At 44.8% G+C, this 21,614-nt stretch overlaps 1 non-coding gene across 1 annotated transcript; it reads right to left on the bottom strand.

Moving 5' to 3' along the window:
- Positions 1-21,170: 21,170 nt before the first annotated feature.
- Positions 21,171-21,254, bottom strand: Trnas-gga. Its single transcript is given in 2 exon segments — positions 21,171-21,205; positions 21,215-21,254. It is a non-coding gene; the product is annotated as a tRNA-Ser (tRNA).
- Positions 21,255-21,614: the final 360 nt, after the last annotated feature.

Below are 21,614 nucleotides of genomic sequence, written 5' to 3'. Positions count from 1 at the left end.
TTTAACAGTTGGAAGCAGGGAGCAGTGGAAGAATGAACCACTACACCCTGCAGGAGCCATAATATAGTGGTTTACTGACAGGCCGAAAACAGATGAAAGTACTGGGTCTGGTGTACTGCCTAGAATCTCCTTAGGGAAGATGGCCACAGTATTACACGGTATCTTCTATTAGCATGTGCACGGAGGAGAATTAGAGTAGAGCCTACAAAAATCGTAGCATCTACTTTTATTCAGACAGCCAAGCAGCTCTGAAATCTCTATCAGCCCCTGCAACTAGATCGAAGGTAGTTGCAGGATGCCAGAAGCATTTCCTTTCGGACATGTCTGAAAGAACAGACACCACACATATATCCATATACAGGGTGTTTCAGGAGGAATAGTAGATATTTTAACAGGTGGTAGTACAGACGAATTGCGTAAAAAAATTCCAAATAAATGCGTCCACTTTTTATTGAGTACAGAGATACAGTTGTTAGTACGTAACCCTAACAGACTCAAAAGCAAAGGCAAATCCGTTCAAAGTTGATTTTCAAAAATTCCCACACCAACTTCAACGCATATTTGAGTTCTCTTGATAACACCACGTGTAGCTCTTGTGAGGTCGTCTTTGCGTTCTTTTATGAGGACTACACTATTCATGATCCGAACGATCAAATCGGCTCTTGGGTTTACTTCTTCTTCGTAGACTTCACCTTTAACCATCCCCGCAGGCAAAAATCCAAAGAGATAAAGAGATAAGGTCCGGGGGCCTTGAAGGCCAGAAAAGTGCCCTATCTACTGATCCATCTTCCGGGAAATGTTATGTTTGGATACTGTGTCACCTGACGGCTAGAATGTGCAGGAGCCCCGTCATGCTGGAGGAACATACGCATCCTTGTAGCCAAATGAACCTCTTCCAATAACGCTGGAAGTTCATTTTCAAGGAAGTGTAGACAATTGGGTCCTGTAAGGACCAACATACGAAACGAAAATGCATTGAACCCAGCTATATGTACGCAATAAAAATTGGACACGTACTATATGGCATTTTTTCTGCAATTTGTCAATACTACCATCTCCCACAAGATTTTCTATTCCTTCTGAAACATCCAGTATAATTACTCAGGTCTCGACAGGTCATCGAACTTTTTCAGTGCTAGACGCCCGTCATCGCCCGAAACCACGCGGGAATACAGTGTGGCCGCGAGAGAGTGGAATAATGGACCGGGGGAATTCGCGTCTGACGAGGAGCGTGTGTAGATAGGTGCTGCACAGAGGTTGGCTGCTGTGTCCCGATTGTACCCACCGTCGGGGGTTCGAGTCCTCCCTCCGGCATAGGTGTGTGTTGTCCATAGAGTAAGTCGGTTTAAGTTAGATTAAGTATTGTGTAAGCTTAGGGACAGATAACCTAAGCAGCTTGGTCTCATAAGTTCTTACCAATAATTTACAATATTGTAAATCCAAAATACTGCATCTCGGTTCTTACAACATTGCAATAGGTGCGCACTGGGTAAATGTAACTGAAGAGAGACTCCAACTCGGATTGTTGTTAAGGGCAAATCCCAAGCGCATGGCCACGAACAATTGGGAGCGGAAACTTAATGTCATCGGAACCTTGTTGAAGGACCATGACTTGCGATCGTTAGACCGACTGCAGGAAGTTCAGTTTATAAATACATACATACTTAGCAAAATATATCATGTCGCAGCAGTCTCACCGATACCGCAGGTCACTGCACATAAAATATTAGCTGTAGCCTCTTGGTATGTGTGGAAACAAAATATCTTCTAAAGTTTCCTTCCACACGGCGACTTTGCAGAGGCAAACCGGAGGACTTGGAATTAAAGACGTGCTTTTAAACAAATACATGCCACTAAGACAGACATCACGAAACTTCTGTTCCTCTCGTTAGATCCTGGGGATAGGAACGCTCCTGTTACTGTAGAATGCCAGCCTAGATTACGTCCGAAAGTACTATGGCGATTGGAGTTGTATAAGACTTCCACCAGCACAAACCAACACTAGCACCGTCTGTGATTATTATATTACCAGACATCGTCTTCACAAACCAATTCCGGTAAATTAACCTACAAGAAACTGGAGGAACGTCAGGAAAAATATCAACAATAAAATTCTACCAACTAGAGTCAGTGCCGTATGGTGCGACGTTGTAAACGAAACTATACCCTCAGCGGAACGATTATGTAAAATCAGATTGAGACCATCTCCATACTGCGACAAATGTCGCCTTGTAGATACTGTAGCGCACATCTTCTTATGTGAAAACAGAATCATAATTTGGAACTGTACTAGGAAGAAATTAGCACTATCAACAGAACCGCAGAAAGTCATATACCGATTACTGAAGCTTTACAACCCGACTGGAAATGTTACCCGCCCGCAAAGAAAAATAGTTATTCGTGGCTTCTGCGACCGTTTGTGTTTTACGTCGTAACAAGCAAAACTTAGAAGAGTACATGTTTTACATTGCAGAAGAACATTTTAAGCTGAAGCAGAATAACAAATAGAAGAAATGGTTTCAATTTTTTTTATCTATTGCTTCATGAGGGCTACAAATAGGGGGACATTTTTTTATGATTAGAAGAAGAATGCTATTCTTTCACTTTTTTTATTCCTGGAATATTCTTTTACGTTGGTTCTAATATTAGAACTATTCTAATTTGGTAAAATCCCACAGGCTCCGTAATGTTTTTTTCATTTGTTGAAAAATATATGGCTTCCTTACAGACCTCATATGCATCCAGTGCATAATAATCTAAATTGTGAATATATTTCTGAATGACACGTTTGTTATGTATTTTTCCGTCACCCTGTTCACTGTTATACGTAATGTTCTACAAGGAATGCACCCCACTGGAGGCAACAACTGTAATTTATTTTGCCTTAATTACTACATCAAATTAAAGGAATATATGGGTGCAAACACGGGAATAACGCAGCTGCTCAGTGACAGGTATGGGGGAAGCATTGTGGCGTGGCCTCGGATCTTCGACCCCTGCACTCTTTCCCTCCGACTTCCTGGTGCTGAAAGTCTTCTAAAAACTTAAAAAAAAATAATAGTGGAGTAATTAGCACGTCTGTTTAGTAACCAGGAGGTCCAGGTTCGAAGCCCAGACGGTCACAAATTTTCCTCAACGCGCTGTGACGTCTTGAGGCAATAGAGGTGATTTGCGAACATTTGTCTTGCTATCAGTGTAACGGGACTTTCCCAACGGCATCCAACCCTTAGTCATTGCTTTGTGCCGGGGCTAACCCATGTCATATATATGCGAATCAGATTGTAGTTCATATTTAATCAAATAACTAATGGTCAGTATACAAGTATGCCGCCCGGATGGCCGAGCGGTTCTAGGCGCTACAGTCTGGAACCGAGTGACCGCTACGGTCGCAGGTTCGAATCCTGTCTCAGGCATGAATGTGTCTGATGTCCTTAGGTTAGTTAGGTTTAAGTAGTTCTAAGTTCTAGCGGACTGATGACCTAAGAAATTAAGTCCCATAGTGCTCAGGGCCATTTGAACCATTTTTCAAGTAAACAAGTATTTACGAACAGTAGAAGCAGGATTGTAGCGAAAAGATCACTTAACCAAATGCAACATAGAGTACCTGTGTAATGAGTAATCCCAGTTGCATAGCTGAGGGTAATATCTATTAAGCAATTCATTGCAGAATTAATATAATACCCGCACGTTCGATATCTGTAGTCATACTGTATTATTAGCAGCTCGTGAATGGTGTACTATGTTCGTAAAATTGTATTACTCAAGCTGAGGCCAAATAAAGAGAAGCGACGACACCACAACACTATCTTTACTTAAGTAGGTACCCGCCGGCCGGGGTGGCCGAGCGGTTCTTGGCGCTACAGTCTGGAACCGCGCAACCGCTGCGGTGGCAGGTTCGAATTCTGCCTCGAGCACGAATGTGTGTGATGTCCTTAGGTTAGTTAGCTTTAAGTAGTTCTAAGTTCAAGGGGACTGATGACCTCAGAAGTTAAGTCCCATAGCGGTCAGAGCCATTTGAACCATTTTTAAGCAGGTAGTCAGCCCTAAATTATGTGCGCCACAATTAACTTTACTGTAAGCAGTTTGACAGCATAACACCACCAAAACTACTGACAACCTGAACTATTATCATCACGCAGTTGTAACTATTGGTTCAAATGGCTCTGAGCACTATGGGACTTAACATCTGTGGTCATCAGCCCCCTAGAACTTAGAACTACTTAAACCTAACTAACCTATGTACATCACACACATCCATGCCCGAGGCAGGATTCGAACCTGCGACCGTAGCAGTCGCGGGGTTCCGGACTGAGCGCCTAGAACCGCGAGACCACCGCCTTTAGTACTTCGAAACAACGGCTTACATTACTTTCATTTATTAACATTGGCTTTGTTATTGTTTCAGGAAATTACCTACCGGTAGCCAGTTCTCGATGTTTTTGTGAAACCTTTTTCGATGGATATTGAAAGTGCGCCTGCAGATTTACATTTCGAACTAATTTATTTGCAAAGCGATGTTCACCGAAAGGATGTGTTTTACAATACAAAAGGTTTGCTCCAATTCTACCAGAATTTGCCGAAGGAAGAATTTTCCAAGTTACACAGAGAAGCAGCGAAGATTATTTCTATGTTTGGTTCCACTTGTGTGTGTGAAAGGTTTTTTTCTGTTTTGTCTTGTACAAAAACTAGACTGGGTGCGAGTATTTCTAATTGTAATTTAAAAAATTCTCTCAGAATTGCTGTCAGCCAATCTCTTGTTCCAGATCTTAGTAACATAATTGGAAATAAAATAAAGAGCAAATAGGAAGATACATTTGTGTTGAAACCAAATTTAAAATTGTTACCATTACCGTTATTGTATAAATCTCTTTTGTACCGGTACACCAAACTAAGCTCTCCACCTAGTGTACATTAGTATTTGGCAATGACGAAGACAGCAGGGTATAAAGCTTTGAAACAGGTCGAGACAGGCGGCGCGAGCGACACAAGCTAAGGAAGTGAGAGGCAGCGCTGTTGCGCAAAGCCGAGGAGTGGGGGGTCTGCACCGTCGTCAACATAGCGCAGCCGTCTTCTGCACTCTGCACTGTGCGATACACCGGTGCATGCACCTTGTGCGGCCCTGCTCTACAGTCTGGAACCGCGTGACCGCTACGGTCGCAGGTTCGAATCCTGTCTCGGGCATGGATGTGTCTGATGTCCTTAGGTTAGTTAGGTTTAAGTAGTTCTAAGTTCTAGCGGACTGATGACCTCATAAGTTAAGTCCCATAGTGCTCAGAGCCATTTGAACCATTTTTTGAAGTATACAAGTATTTACGGACAGTAGAAGCAGGATTACAGCGAAATGATCACTTAACCAAATGCAACATAGAGTACCTGTTCAATGAGTAATTCCAGCTGCATAGCGGAGGGTAATATCTGTTAAGCAATTCATTGCAGAATTAATGTAATACCCGCACGTTGATCTCTGTAGTCATACTGTATTATTAGCAGCCCGCGAATGGTGTACTATGTTCGTAAAATTGTATTACTCGAGCTGAGGCCAAATAAAGAGAAGCGACGCGCCACAACACTATCTTTACTTACGTAGGCAGTCAGTGCTAAATTATGTGCGCCACAATTAACGTTACTGTAAGCAGTTTGACAGCATAACACCACCAAAACTACTGACAAACTGAACTATTATCATCACGCAGTTGTAACTCGCAGTGATTACAAGTTGCTGATGTTTGTCAAGAATAGCGGAAAGCGCCTCTGAAGTTCCACTTGTATTACTAGTAGGACGGAGAGAATCCTAAATAACTAGATTGTGAGGACTATGACGAAGTGATATGTGCAGCCAATTCCTAGCAACTCAATTCTTAGAGAAAACACATAGCCAACCCAACATTAATTGCTGCTACCCAAGACAGAACAAAGTTAGAAAAAGACGAACAGGCGCGCTCTGCTGAGCTCTGATTATCACCTAGGAAAATCCCTGTCTGCCGGTGCTGCGGACATACATTACCAAACCGACTTCTTGACTCCCAGGACACGATCTGCCGTACCGGAGCCGTTGGCTGGTTGCTTCGACGTCCTCGACCGAAAGGGGAGAGCCAACTACCCACCAGAGCACCCGTACAAAACCGAACACAGAACATTCCCGCCCCCACGACAGTGGCCGTGGTTAAACGTTCCAATCAGCAACTCGAAAACCGGCGGAAAATTCCACTCCATTGCCGGAACGCTACCATTCCACCAATGGAGATTCTTGGCGCCAATTTCTGCGCCGATCTTGCTACGTCACAGAGCTATGCCCTGAGCAAGCCAATCACAGTTACTATTTTGCAGAAAGCGCGGGAATTTTCCCGCCACAGCTGCCTGGGTACACAAGTCATTCCCACGCCTCGCTGGTAGCCCGCCAGAAAGTGTTTTCGCTAAGTTTCTGCGAAGTAACGGAACCTCTAGCCCAGCCGCTACTTCTGGCCCTGTGGGTGTGCCTCTTGACAATGTCGGCGTCTGGAAAGCATTCACTCGACCCCCTCACACCTGTCGGCTTATCCTTTCAAAGTCAGACCGAGCCCGCCTGTCACCGGACCACCCGGGTGACGAGAGACGCTGCGTGGGAAGTCCGCGTGTGAAGGAATAGCAACTTTCCACCGCATGCAATTAGAGAGGAGAATCGTAAGATAGAAATATGAGAGGGGGCTCATGCCACCTCTCAGGCTTATTCTGCTGAAGAACTTGATGCCCACAAGTCCTTAAATAAGAATCTCCTAGCCAGAGTAATGCATGAAAGGGAACAGACTGTTGGGCAAAAGAATGGACAGCTTCCTGTTTTTGCGTTTCCGATAGCGCCTACGATAAGAATCTGGTGTCATATTATGCTTCAGAACCCTAAACTATTTATTTTTTTACTTCATACTAAAACAAAAGTTATGATATGAGAAGAGGTAATGACTTATATGCTTCTCAGGAACTTTAGTTTTTCGTGTTTATTTTCTCACTTCATACTAAAACAAAGGGTGTTAATATGAGAAGAGGAAATGAAATATACGCTTGCAAGACATAATATTTCCTTGTGTGCTACTACCGCATACACGAAAGCCCTGCAGTTAATTTTTGTATGTTGGATAAATTTTGATACCACCTCACATTCCTTTGTGAGAAGGTTCCTATTTTCGTGGGATTCAAATAGAGTGGACATTTCATCACTGGTTAATATTCAGATGACTAATGACATGATACCCTTTGCAATTGCTCTATGGCACCTCTGAGTAGAATCTCACGTTGGTTACTATAAGAACACGCAGGCAGTGATACTCGCTCACTGCAGTCAGAGCCAACGTGATTTCTTTCTGTCTATGGCGAAGCGTCTGCCGCAGTGTCCACGCTCAGCCAACATAAACAAAGCGCGGCGGCATTGGGCACTGCTAATCGCTGTACTTGTCGTGAGCCTCGACAACAAGAGCGCACTGTCTCTGTTAACGATGCTGTGGAGTTAATACATCTTACTTAACGTGATACGCAGAACGTGGGTTGGGTAAATATTCAGTTTGTAGCTTCCCATCGCATTAAAATACTTTACTGTCATATTTGATGCAATATTTATTGTTGGTTGTCTCTCTAATGTTAGCAGTATTGATTCATATTGTGCGTGAACACGAAAACACACACACACACACACACAACACACACACACACACACACACACACGGACGCACGCACGCACAAACAGCCATTGATTCCAGTGAGGGTGTCAACTACTGTGTGTTGAACAACACATGCACCAGTCCATTCCTCAGTTGGTGTAGAGTGGATGAGGTTTTTCAATTACCTTGCATTGCAAGAATTGTAAGGAGGAGACTGAAAGTAAATGGACTTTTACGCTAAAGAGCTGCGACAAAGCAAAACTTGGCCGATTATCAGATAATTGTCCACATGGGTTTTGTGGACGAGTATACTTTTAGTAAACAACCCACCAACGATCATTACGTAAGATTTCTCGCAGGCGTAGGGGCATTGTTTTCATTAAGTTGTCGACAGTGTAGTGTGATGGTTTACTTCCCACCATACGTTTTCTATATTCGTCCAAAGGTCGCTTGCATTTGTAGGTCCACATGGTAATGATTTTGTTACTTCTACCCACATATTCTCTATCTGGCTGATCTTCGGTGATTGTGGTACAAACGGCAACAGCTTCATCCTCTCTCGTCCCTGAAACCAATCTCGTACTGCACTGCTATGATGGATGGGGCTTTGCACCTGTAAATAAACTGTTATCTCGTTAGTTCATATATTTATATTTAAATAACGTGTTTGTAATAAGCACATTGGATTATTATTTTCCACAGTGTTTAAGAATACAGTCCCTGTCATAGATAAGTGATCTAGATTCAACAGTCCGGTTAAGAATGTGGTTTACCCAGCCTATCATATGATGAGAGTCGTAGTCGGATATCCACATTAAGACTAACTGGCTGAATCCGATTAGAACGATCAGGTATCGAAATGGAATTACAGAAGCCGTATAATTTGAACGACTGTATTGCAACAATGCTGCGCACATAAATTCCTATGATGGAGTAACAGGTAGCAACTGTCTAAGATAAAGTGAGAAATATGTCTAATAGCAGCAATGTAATGTAATTATAGCCCATAATTATGTGATGGACATACTGAATCGAACAATACACATCTATTTCAGTGGTTCGAAGATACACCATATCGAATTTGCTAATAGCATAATGAAATTAATAGTCCTGTGTGGCGGATAGGGGAAACCCTCCCCCATATGTGGAGGGGGGGGCGGGGTACCGAAGAAATCAAATACTTGGGGTGAACCAAATACTAACACAATCCTGAACGGCTACTCAATCCGTTGAACCGAAAATCCAGACACGTCTGAGTGAAAAGCACCGGTACTCTGGTCACCGTCTGTTAGCTCAGTGAGCTCGGCTGCAAATATCTGGTTGCAAAGGCTTCAACAGCCTATGGCCCTGTCCGGTCCTGGAATCACCCGGGCCAGGCCAAACCAATGAGACACAAACAAACATGAACTATGCAAGAAAAGTCAACTTTACCCCTGGTGGTACACAACCCGCCTGTCGACAGGCGGCAGTTGGATTTTCGGATTCTGGGGAGTCCAGGTTACTATGGCAGAGAATATCGAAGATCTCTGGTAAATTTCCCTACAAGCAGAAAAGATGCAATTGAAAGCTAAACATCGATACATTGATCCAAACACGAAAACTAAATATTCTCACATAAGAAATCGACCGACAAAAAATTCTAATCCTTGCTCTTCAAGAACCACGACTGACTGACAATATAACCTTGCATTACGGAAACCATTGAATCTTCAAGAGGAAAATACAACAAGAGGTAGCGTAAGGCGTACCTATCTTCGGCATTGCATTTCTCGAACACAGATCTATCATCAACTCTGTCAAAGAAATCACACCCATCAACAATCAAATGGTTCAAACGGCTCTGAGCACTACGGGACTTAACAGTGGAGGTCATCAGTCCCCTAGACTTAGAACTATTTAAACCTAATTAACCTAAGGACATCACACACATCCATGCCGGAGGCAGGATTCGAACCTGCGACCGTAGCAGTCGCGCGGTTCCGGACTGAAACGCCTAGAACCGCTCGGCCACCGCGGCCAGCCCATCAACATCCGACTTACGACTATGCTCATTTAGAGCCCCGGTAAAAAATATACACTCATCAATGCACATGCCACCACCAACACCGAAAATAAGAAAAACAACGAAAATGTCGAAAAATTCTGGAACACACTGAGCCGGCCTTCGTGACCGTGCGGTTCTAGGCGCTACAGTCAGACACTGCGCGACCGTACGTCGCAGTTTCGAGTCCTGCCTCGGCCATGGATGTGTGTGATGTCCTTAGGTTAGTTAGGTTTTAACCAGTGTGTTTTAATAATATTTTCGTCTAGAAATGAATTGCCTTGACGGTTGATCAATCAAGAGCGGGAAAGGTACAATTTTACGAATATATGACGAGAAGGACAAGTGCTTGAGAGAGGACTTCCCTATCAATACAAGTGCCTGTGACACAAGTTTCCTATCAATCTCCTGGATAGTTTTGTTTCTCAAATCAACAGAGCGCGTTATCACGCAGTAGCACAGGTGATGTAGTTGTGTTGCTCGATTTTCTTACAGTGCGACCGAAAGGTCTGTCAGTTGCTGGCAAAAAATTCCAGCTGTGTTGCACACACACCTTGGGGCAGAATTCGTAGCCCAAAACACCCTTTTGGAGCTATCAGATGTAATATATTATGTTCACACTACTCTTTGATCGAGTTTACGTCTTTTGGTGGGGCTCAGCCTTTCATTTCTTGTGAGGAAGTTAACGATAAAGGCTTCATAACACGTCACCAATAACAGTACTGCCTACGAATGCTCAATGAGCGACCTGATGACGTTCAATAATAGTCACTCCATGATTTTTGTTGTTTCGAATTAGAGTCCTACGCCAGACTTCTGAGCTTTGCCTGTTGAATGAAAATGTCGCATGATGGTGAATGGTAATCTGTCACATACATCAGTAGTCGAGACTTCCTTAATGTGGAAAATCATTCATGCCAGAACGATCTTTGTTGAAACAAGAATATCTTTATTTTGGCGTATTTTTCCCAAAAGCACTCGTGCAACACACAGTTGCATAACTGCAAAATGATAACTAGAACTTTAAATTCGAAAATGACAGTTAATACATACACTGACAGCGTCGCGCCGCGTTCACGTGGGCGGCGCCGGATTTCAGGCGGCGGGTGGCGTCTGGCCGGTGGCCGGTAGCCGCTGCAGCGCGAGGAAACGCTCGAGCGTAAGCTGTTATGATCACGACGCAGCCACGAACTGTCCTGCGGAATTGTTTCTGGAATACTTGTTATTGCTGGTGGGTAGAATGTCAAGCGAATTATGTTTGATGTTCAATCAGACTCATAACTTTAGACGAGGGCCGAAATGTAGTAAAAAAAAAACAAAAACAAAAACAAAAATACAGGTGGACGCGAACAGGTGACTATAAGTTTAGAATGCACGACGATTACCACTTTTTTTTTAAATCTCATTTTGTTCGTGTTTTTTCGTTGCATCTGCTCGGGGCGGACGTCGTAAGACATCCGTTTAAGTTCGTTGTTGATCGATTAACTCAGTTTTTTTATTACAGAGGGCACGTAACCCTCTGACCGAACACGCTGAGCTACCGGGCCGGCATCTGAGCTACTGTGCCGGCAGTAGACCACGGGCTCACACAACCCGAGTACACCTCGGAAGTAGTCAACACTTCCTCCTAACACTTCCGCATCTTACAGTGTTGCCAGATTGTGCAGATGACCGGACTTAGAGTTGTCAGGGGCGGCCAGTTTTATTGGCCACCTTAAGTGAACGACTCGGACTTAGTCTCTGTCGCGGCCGGCCGGCGGTCAGTTTTTATGTCTAAGACTGTACATACCTGACGCGGCAAGAAATCCGTGAACCATTTGTCGAGGTTTGCATTGAGTCATAGCTTCAGTGTCATCGGGAAGGATTTGATGCAACAGATTATACGCTGCGTATATCCACAGCATTGACAAGCCTAAAGGCAATGTGATCCCCAATTAGGAATTTGAAATGTCTGTTCCAAATATAAAATGTAACGAAGTGCATAGACGCTCCCCGTAATCTTTCCTTGTTTGGAAGACAAGTCTTTTGAAGGATAACATTCCTCCATTTTTCCACGTTGTTCTAGTTCCTGTTAACTATCCAGTATCGTAACTGCTCATTGGTACCGTCTTCTAGCAATCTTCGTTTGGTTTTTTAGTATTATCAACTCGAGCATAGCTACTGTATATGTCGACTAAAGACAAAATGTCTCGTAATCAGGATTTCAGAAACAACAATCGACCTATGAGCCATTGTTCCAACTAACTGTTGCAACTAATGAATATGTTGTGTCAATTAAAAATTTAACTTACGCCATGTCAGCATTTCCTGCTATTCGCAAATAGTCGCCTTAAACATTAGCTACCAAATGGTTCAAATGTCTCCAAGCACTATGGGACTTAACATCTGAGGTCATCAGTCCCCTAGACTTAGAACTACTTAAACCTAACTAACCTAAAGACAACACACATCCATGCCCTAGGCAGGATTCGAACCTGCGACTGTAGCAGCAGCGCGGTTCCGGACCAAGCGTCTAGAACCGCTCCGCCGCAGCGGCCTGCTCATTAGCTACAACACAGCTCCAAGCTCGACTCAAACTTTCAGTCACGATGTTTCCGCCTATGATTTCCGAACACTGAAACCAGAACTTCTCCTTGGTGCAGGTGGGAACAGCTTCACTCAAGTGGCGGAGTCGATATTGTAACCAAAGCAATAAACATTGGGAGCTGCACACTCGATGTTTCCCTTCGATGGTGAGCGTATATTTGACGGTGTGTGGCACGCTAAAATTCTGTGTACAATACTAACTATCCACCTTCCCCACAGGACAATATGATTTATAATGTCCCAATAAAAAGGAACGCGTTACAAATGGCTCTGAGCACTATGGGACTTAACATCTGTGGTCATCAGTCCCCTAGAACTTAGAACTACTTAAACCTAACTAACCTAAGGACATCACACACATCCATGCCCGAGGCAGGATTCGAACCTGCGACCGCAGCAGCCGCGCGATTCCGGACTGCGCGCCTAGAACCGCTAGACCACCGCGGCCGGCGAACGCGTTACAGATCCGTGTAAAGAATACAATGTTTTCAATGGCTCTGAGCACTATGGGACTTAACATCTATGGTCATCAGTCTCCTAGAACTTAGAACTACTTAAACCTAACTAACCTAAGGACATCACACAACACCCAGTCATCACGAGGCAGAGAAAATCCCTGACCCCGCCGGGAATCGTACCCGGGAACCCGGGCGTGGGAAGCGAGAACGCTACCGCACGACCACGAGCTGCGGACATACAGTGTTTTGACTCTCCAAGTTGAATTAATGAGATTCAGCATGTAATCAAGAAAAGGTTTGCAACTATATTTAAAGTTTGTTGGAGGTCACTGAGTGCTCTCATTACCAAATACTAGACGAGTATATTCGGCGAAATTTGCGTTCCGTTTTAAGCAAAAGCTTGTTTTACACGTATATGAATATTTGTGACGTCATATCTTCTGAAAAATGGTTCAAACGGCTCTGAGCACTATGGGATTTAACATCTGAGGTCATCAGCCCCTATAACTTAGAACTACTTAAACCTAACTAACCTAAGGACATCACACACATCCATGTCCGAGGCACGACTCGAACCTGCGACCGTAGCAGTCGCTTGGGTCCAGACTGAAGCGCCTAGAACCGATCGCCCACACTGGCCAGCTCATATCTTCTGAACCAGGTGTCGCACAATCATATAATTTTGCAGGTACATTCAGTGCTACATGTGGATACTGTCTATTAAATGTGTTGTGAATATACTTAGTAGCAAGGAAGAAATAAACTGAAATGTCATGCCCGATACGGCAGGTTTACCACAAGGGCAGCGAAAATGCAGAAGGCGATAAACTTTTTTTTTTGTTTCATCATCTTGTGAACAGTATGTCTGAAATTATGTGAAAATTTTGTTGCAAGTCAGTAAGTGCTCCCATTCTCAAATAATGAGTGAATATAGTCTGGGTATTTGCGCGCGGCGAGTTACGCTCCCTCAAGACATACACAGTGAGTCCAAAAAGTATTTATCTAGCTGTAATTTTTTTAAAAAAGCTAAGTATATTTCACTTGAAAGGAAGGGAACATAAAATGTGAAAATCCAGTCATATGCAGCGAACCTTGGTACGTTATTTTTATTGATGGACAAGGAAATAAATCCATAGTGATAGCAAATTTGACAAAATGGAGAATTTATTCAAGGGCTACTTCAAAAAGTATTCAGCCACTCTTACTTTTTTAAATTTACAATCTGAAAATATGATTCCAATTATAAAAAATTAATATTTAGTGGGGTTTCCCTTTGCAGCTGCTACTGCTTGTAGTCGTCTGGGCATCGACTTGACCAAGTTTGCTGTCATAGAGGCTCGAATTTTGTCCCATTCGTCTTGAAGTGCCTCTTTTAGGTCTCTCTTGATAGAAATGTGTCTTCTCCTGATGCTATGTTCTACACCTACATCTACGTCCATACTCCGCAAGCCGCCTGACGGCGTGTGGCGGAGGGTACCTTGAGTGCCTCTATCGGTTCTCCCTTCTATTCCAGTCTTGTATTGTTCGTGGAAAGACGGATTGTCGGTATGCCTCTGTGTGGGCTCTAATCTCTCTGATTTTATCCTCATGGTCTCTTCGCGAGATATACGGAGGAGGGAGCAATATACTGCTTGACTCCTCGGTGAAGGTATGTTCTCGAAACTTCAACAAAGGCCCGTACAGAGCTACTGAGCGTCTCTCCTGCAGAGTCTTCCACTGGAGTTTATCTACCATATCCGTAACGCTTTTGCGATTACTGAATGATCCTGTAACGAAGCGCGCTTCTCTCCATTGTATCTTCTCTATCTCTTCTACCAACCCTATCTGGTACGGATCCCGCACTGGTGAGCAGTATTCAAGCAGTGGGCGAACAAGTTTACTGTAACCTACTTCCTTTGTTTTCGGATTACATTTTCTTAGGATTCTTCCAATGAATTTCGGTCTGGCATCTGCTTTACCGACGATCAACTTTATATGATCATTCCATTTTAAATCACTCATAATGTGTACTCCCAGATAATTATAATTTATGAAATTAACTGCTTCCAGTTGCTGACGTGCTATATTGTAGCTAAATGATAAGGGATCTTTCTTTCTATGTATTCGCAGCACATTACACTTGTCTACATTGAGATTCAATTGACATTCCCTGCACCATGCGTCAATTCGCTGCAGATCCTCCCGCATTTCAGTACAATTTTCCATTGTTACAACCTCTCGATATACCACAGCATCATCCGCAAAAAGCCTCAGTGAACTTCCGATCTTATCCACAAGGTCATTTATGTATATTGTGAATAGCAACGGTCCTACTACACTCCCTTGCGGCACACCTGAAATCACTCTTACTTCAGAAGACTTCTCTCCATGGAGAATGACATGCTGCATTCTGTTATCTAGGAAGTCTTCAATCCAATCACACAATTGGTCTGATAGTGCATATGCTCTAATTTTGTTCATTAAACAACTGTGGGGAACAGTATCGAACGCCTTGCAGAAGTCAAGAAACACGGCATCTACCTGGGAACCTGTGTCTATGGTCCTCTGAGTCTCGTGGACGAATAGCGCGAGCTCGGTTTCACACGATCGTCTTTTTCGAAACCCATGCTGATTCCTACAGAGTAGATTTCTAGTCTCCAGGAAAGTCATTATACTCGAACATAATACGTGTTCCAAAATTCTACAACTGATCGACGTTGGAGATATACACTCCTGGAAATGGAAAAAAGAACACATTGACACCGGTGTGTCAGACCCACCATACTTGCTCCGGACACTGCGAGAGGGCTGTACAAGCAATGATCACACGCACGGCACAGCGGACACACCAGGAACCGCGGTGTTGGCCGTCGAATGGCGCTAGCTGCGCAGCATTTGTGCACCGCCGCCGTCAGTGTCAGCCAGTTTGCCGTGGCATACGGAGCTCCATCGCAGTTTTTAACACTGGTAGCATGCCGCGACAGCGTGGACGTGAACCGTATGTGCAGTTGACGGACTTTGAGCGAGGGCGTATAGTGGGCATGCGGGAGGCCGGGTGGACGTACCGCCGAATTGCTCAACACGTGGGGCGTGAGGTCTCCACAGTACATCGATGTTGTCGCCAGTGGTCGGCGGAAGGTGCACGTGCCCGTCGACCTGGGACCGGACCGCAGCGACGCACGGATGCACGCCAAGACCGTAGGATCCTACGCAGTGCCGTAGGGGACCGCACCGCCACTTCCCAGCAAATTAAGGACACTGTTGCTCCTGGGGTATCGGCGAGGACCATTCGCAACCGTCTCCATGAAGCTGGGCTACGGTCCCGCACACCGTTAGGCCGTCTTCCGCTCACGCCCCAACATCGTGCAGCCCGCCTCCAGTGGTGTCGCGACAGGCGTGAATGGACGGACGAATGGAGACGTGTCGTCTTCAGCGATGAGAGTCGCTTCTGCCTTGGTGCCAATGATGGTCGTATGCGTGTTTGGCGCCGTGCAGGTGAGCGCCACAATCAGGACTGCATACGACCGAGGCACACAGGGCCAACACCCGGCATCATGGTGTGGGGAGCGATCTCCTACACTGGCCGTACACCACTGGTGATCGTCGAGGGGGCACTGAATAGTGCACGGTACATCCAAACCGTCATCGAACCCATCGTTCTACCATTCCTAGACCGGCAAGGGAACTTGCTGTTCCAACAGGACAATGCACATCTGCATGTATCCCGTGCCACCCAACGTGCTCTAGAAGGTGTAAGTCAACTACCCTGGCCAGCAAGATCTCCGGATCTGTCCCCCATTGAGCATGTTTGGGACTGGATGAAGCGTCGTCTCACGCGGTCTGCACGTCCAGCACGAACGCTGGTCCAACTGAGGCGCCAGGTGGAAATGGCATGGCAAGCCGTTCCACAGGACTACATCCAGCATCTCTACGATCGTCTCCATGGGAGAATAGCAGCCTGCATTGCTGCGAAAGGTGGATATACACTGTACTAGTGCCGACATTGTGCATGCTCTGTTGCCTGTGTCTATGTGCCTGTGGTTCTGTCAGTGTGATCATGTGATGTATCTGACCCCAGGAATGTGTCAATAAAGTTTCCCCTTCCTGGGACAATGAATTCACGGTGTTCTTATTTCAATTTCCAGGAGTGTAGGTCTATAGTTCTGCACATCTATTCGGCGTCGCTTCTTGGAAACGGGGATGACCTGTGCCCTTTTCCAATCCTTTGGAACGCTACGCTCTTCTAGAGACCTACGGTACACCGCTGCAAGAAGGGGGGCAAGTTCCTTCGCGTACTCTGTGTAAACTCGAACTGTGAAGTTCCCTTTGCTTCCGCAGCAGTTTTCTAACTCGGTTGTTGTACCACGGTGGCTCTTTTCCATCTCTTGCGATCTTCCAGTACTTTCCAAAGGTGTTCAATAGGATTAATGTCTGGGCTCTGAGGAAGGGTGTTAAGTTGTCTTGGGACATTGTACAGGAGCCACAGCCTTGCATTTAGAGCCGTATGCTTTGGGTCGTTATCTTGCTGAAAAATGTTATTTCGTTGCACATCTAATTTTTCAGATTGTCCTTTAAAATGTTGATATACATATGCTGTTCCATTGCACCTTCTATGAAATGCAATTTTCCAACGGCTGCAGCACTCATCCAGCGCCACACCATCAGGGAGCCACCACTGTGTTTAACCGTTGGCACAAGACTGTGTGGCAACATCTCCGCATTCTTCTTACGCCACACCATTCGCCTGCCATCCGACCCGAATACGTTGTATTTACTCTCATCAGAAAATATTACTCTGTTCGATAAGTCTTCCTTTTTGAATCTGCGTTCCATCGCAAAATGAAGACGTTTCTTCCGACTCTGTTCACTGATCCAAAATTTCTTGCACGTTACCCGGCCGTGATACCCGTACGGTTTGAAGGTATTTCTGATTGTGTTGGCACATACCTTCTTTCCCCTAGACTCTAACTCCCCAGTCAACTTAGGAGTGTTGATTTTAGGTTTCTTCTTCATTCCCCTCTTGATTAATCTCACGTCTGCATCAGTCAAAGTGCGAGGGCGTCCGGTACATGGTTGGTTTCTTAATGATTTTGTTGCGCAAAATCGATCTATTATCGGCTGAACCTTCGATCTCGGTCTACCGATTACTTAAGCAATCTCGTAGGAAGATTTGCACTCATTATGTAAGCGCAGGATAAGTTTTCTTTCGATCAGCGTCGTCTTACTACCCTTACGGCGCATGGCGCTAACTGCACTGTATTGGCGACGTTCAGAACCACAACAGGCGATAGAGTGGGACCGCACACGGTTGACTTCTGTGTGCCGTGGGTCAGCGTTATAGTTTAATAGTAGCGCGCAGAATTTAGGCATGGTCAGATGGTGGACGAATACTTTATGAAATGGCTCTTGTATTACATTTTCTATTTTGTCAACCTTGCTGTCGATTTCGATGTACTGCTTTCCTTGCTTTTCAAGAAAAACGACTTACCATGGTACTTCTTACGTGACTGGCTCACTATGTGCAGTTTATAACTGCAATTCTTGTCTTACTGTATTGAACCTTTAACATCAGATTGCAAGATACCTCGTGTGGGAGGGAGAAAGAGGGTTTGAATTTTATTTAGATTCTAAAAATGAAACGCAAGGAGTGCTCTTCAACATATAAGTGGTTTATTCAGTGAAACTGTATTAAACGGCACATGTAATAATTATTACAATAACTCACAAATTATCTGAATAATGATAAACAAAAACAAAAAAAATTTGGTCGCCAGATACTGTAGAAAGTATCAAAAAGAAAAAGAAAAAACGACAAATAGAATTGAATTGACACCAAGAGCTCACAAAAAGTGAATTATATAAGGTGCCTGCCCTGGTATTTACCTTTTAACATGAGCATTGTATGACTTCATTCTAATTTAACATATAAATAAATTACGCGAGACGGGTTGACTTGGTGTATTAAATGAGGAAGGAATAAAAAAAACAGCTGAACATATAAATCTCTTAATGGGCAAACGGCGAATACTGTGCCTTGCGTCTATATGAGCATCTAACACATTGCAAAGAAATTGAAGAAAGCGAAAGAAGAATGCGCAGCTAGGTAGGCGGGCGTTTTCTGTATTACCATGTTCATAGCGTGGTCGGCGTGGCGGTGGAGTCGGCTGATTGCGTGCGGTTGCATCAAGACTCTGCCGGCGTCGTAGTTGATAGCGTCTAAGATGCCCTACACTGAAAATAGTGACCGAAACCTGCTACTGGAAGTTATCTTTACTGGATGACGGCATGCGTCCATCTGCAACTGCAAACCTAAGTGAAATTGCATTAAACAAAGCTCAAAACTGTTCTAACAATACTACCGTCATCGGACATGTAGTAAATCAAAATGATACTGAGTTAAGCTCTTGATAGCGCGCACACTGAGTGAAGCTCGCCTACTTGGATCTAACAAACTTTGCTCTCTACACTGTTTGCGACGAATGCAAAGTGCATTGTCTCATGACAAGCGATAAGAGAATCGTTGCGACTTATCGGAAGCAGTCAAGAGTGAACTCCTGCCTCCTTAGAAGCAAAATTGGGAATGCCAAATACCAGTGCGGTCCTCGCACCTGGAGAGAGAGAACCACTTCCCTCCAGCGTCTTGCCTCCACCCTTCCGCAAATTACGTACCTCGTACTATTTTTCAAAACCAACGTTAGATTCTTGCCAATGAAGAAGTCCCTTTCAAAATTTCCTCCCTCCTTGCCGTCGCATTCCGCGAGGAAAAGAGAGCCATACTCTGTGTGAGACAGATTATACAAATAAACCAAGACTTCTCACTTTGAGTGTTGCCGCTACGTTCCCAGGTGTTCTGCTCGCGGGAAACGGCCAAAATTCCCCGGGCCACTTGAGATTCTGTTGCTATTGCTGTTGCTGTTCAACTCGCAGCTCTGTCCGTATTACCTAGAATCGTGGCAAAGCTGTTTTTCGCTCTGAGTTTGTAGTTTCCGCTGCCTCGGGCACACGTGCGAATGTCCACGGCTTCCCTTGGCAGCGTGTTGATGTGTGTAGCGTCTTCGCCTGTCGCTAATCCTCTGGGGGCCTGCCCTCTGTGAAGCGTGCCGACATAGGCGCGCGACCGCCGCTCGGCCGTGGGCGCCCTACCTGTGTCCACCTGGTCGCCGGGCTTCCCGGCTAGGAACGCAACAGAAGAATTCCTTTCATGCACAAAGTGTACCAAGTTTGCAAAGAGAAGAATCATAGCCCTTTACCAATGCTTAATGACACAATAATTCACCTCCGTCACACTTCATATATTGCAATGAACTAATGACTGATTTTAAAAGCAATTATCTCCTTTAATTATAAACATGAAAATCTCTGACGCTTTTCAGATTATATTTCTTAATGATTATATTAAGTCAGCATTTAAAATTTTTAAATTTGGTCACTGTTTATATGACTTACTGAAATTCAAACTTTTCTTCCTGCTGGAAGCCATTGGCTAGGCAACCTGGAACTACGACTGGGTTTGGCACCCTTGGATAGTCGTTTAGTGATACACTGAGGTGACAAAAGTCATGGGATAGTGGTATACACATACACGGATGATGCTAGCATCACGTACACAAGGTAGAAAAGGGCGGTGCATTGGCGGAGCTATCGTTTGTACACAGGCGATACATGTGAAAACGTTTCCGACGTTATTATGGCCGCACGACGGGAATTAATAGACTTTGAACGCGGATGGTAGCTGGAGCTGGACGCTTGAGACATTCCATTTCGGAAATCGTTGGGGAATTAAATTTACCACGATCCACAGTGTTAAGAGTGTGCCGAGAATACCCCATGTCAATTATTTATTACCTCTCACCACGGACAACGCAGCAGCGACAGCTTTCACTAAACGACCGAGAGCAATGACGTTTGCGTAAAGGTTTCAATGCTAACAGACAAGCAACGCGGCGTGAAATAACCGCAGAAATCAATCTGGGACATACGACAAACGTATCCATTAGGACAATGCGGAGAAATTTGGCGTTAATGGGCTATGGCAGAGACGACCGACGCCGAGTGCCCTTGCTAACAGCACGACATCGCCTTCAGCGCCTCTCCTGGGCTCGTGACCATATCGGTTGGAGCCCAGACTACTGGAAAACCGTGGCCTGGTCAGATCAAAATAATGGTTCGAATGGCTCTGAGCACTATGGAACTTAACTTCTGAGGTCATCAGTCCCCTAGAATGGTTCAAATGGCTCTGAGCACTATGGGACTCAACTGCTGAGGTCATTAGTCCCCTAGAACTTAGAACTAGTTAAACCTAACTAACCTAAGGACATCACAAACATCCATGCCCGAGGCAGGATTCGAACCTGCGACCGTAGCGGTCTTGCGGTTCCAGACTGCAGCGCCTTTAACCGCACGGCCACTTCGGCCGGCAGTCCCCTAGAACTTAGAACTACTTAAACATAACTAATCTAAGGACATCACACACACCCATGCCCGAGGCAGGATTCGAACCTGCGACCGTAGCGGTCGCGCGGTTCCAGACTATAGCGCCTAGAACCGCTCGGCCACCCAGGCCGGCCTGGTCAGATCAGGCCCGATATAGTTGGTAAGAACTGATGGTAGGGTTCGAGTGTGGCACACCTCCAACGAAGCCTTGAAGGTGCACGGGCGATTTCATTCCACATACTTCCCCAATCTGAATTTTTGCTTCGTCTCTAACGATCTCGTTATCGACGGGATGCTAACTTTTAATGTTCCTTCCTTCCCAACAATATTACTGTAAATATCCTACTCTCCACAAACCATCACTGGGGCGAACAGAAGAAAACTATCTCTCTCAGTGTATCATACGTTAACAGGTAGCCTTTCTCGAAGATTAAACGCTGTAATAAAAGTAGAAGGAAACGTTACACGCTATCGGCTGCATGGCTAGAG

The sequence above is a fragment of the Schistocerca piceifrons genome, chromosome X, assembly GCF_021461385.2.
Source record: "Schistocerca piceifrons isolate TAMUIC-IGC-003096 chromosome X, iqSchPice1.1, whole genome shotgun sequence".
Lineage (NCBI taxonomy): Eukaryota > Metazoa > Arthropoda > Insecta > Orthoptera > Acrididae > Schistocerca > Schistocerca piceifrons.
This window is presented reverse-complemented; position numbering and strand designations above follow the sequence as displayed.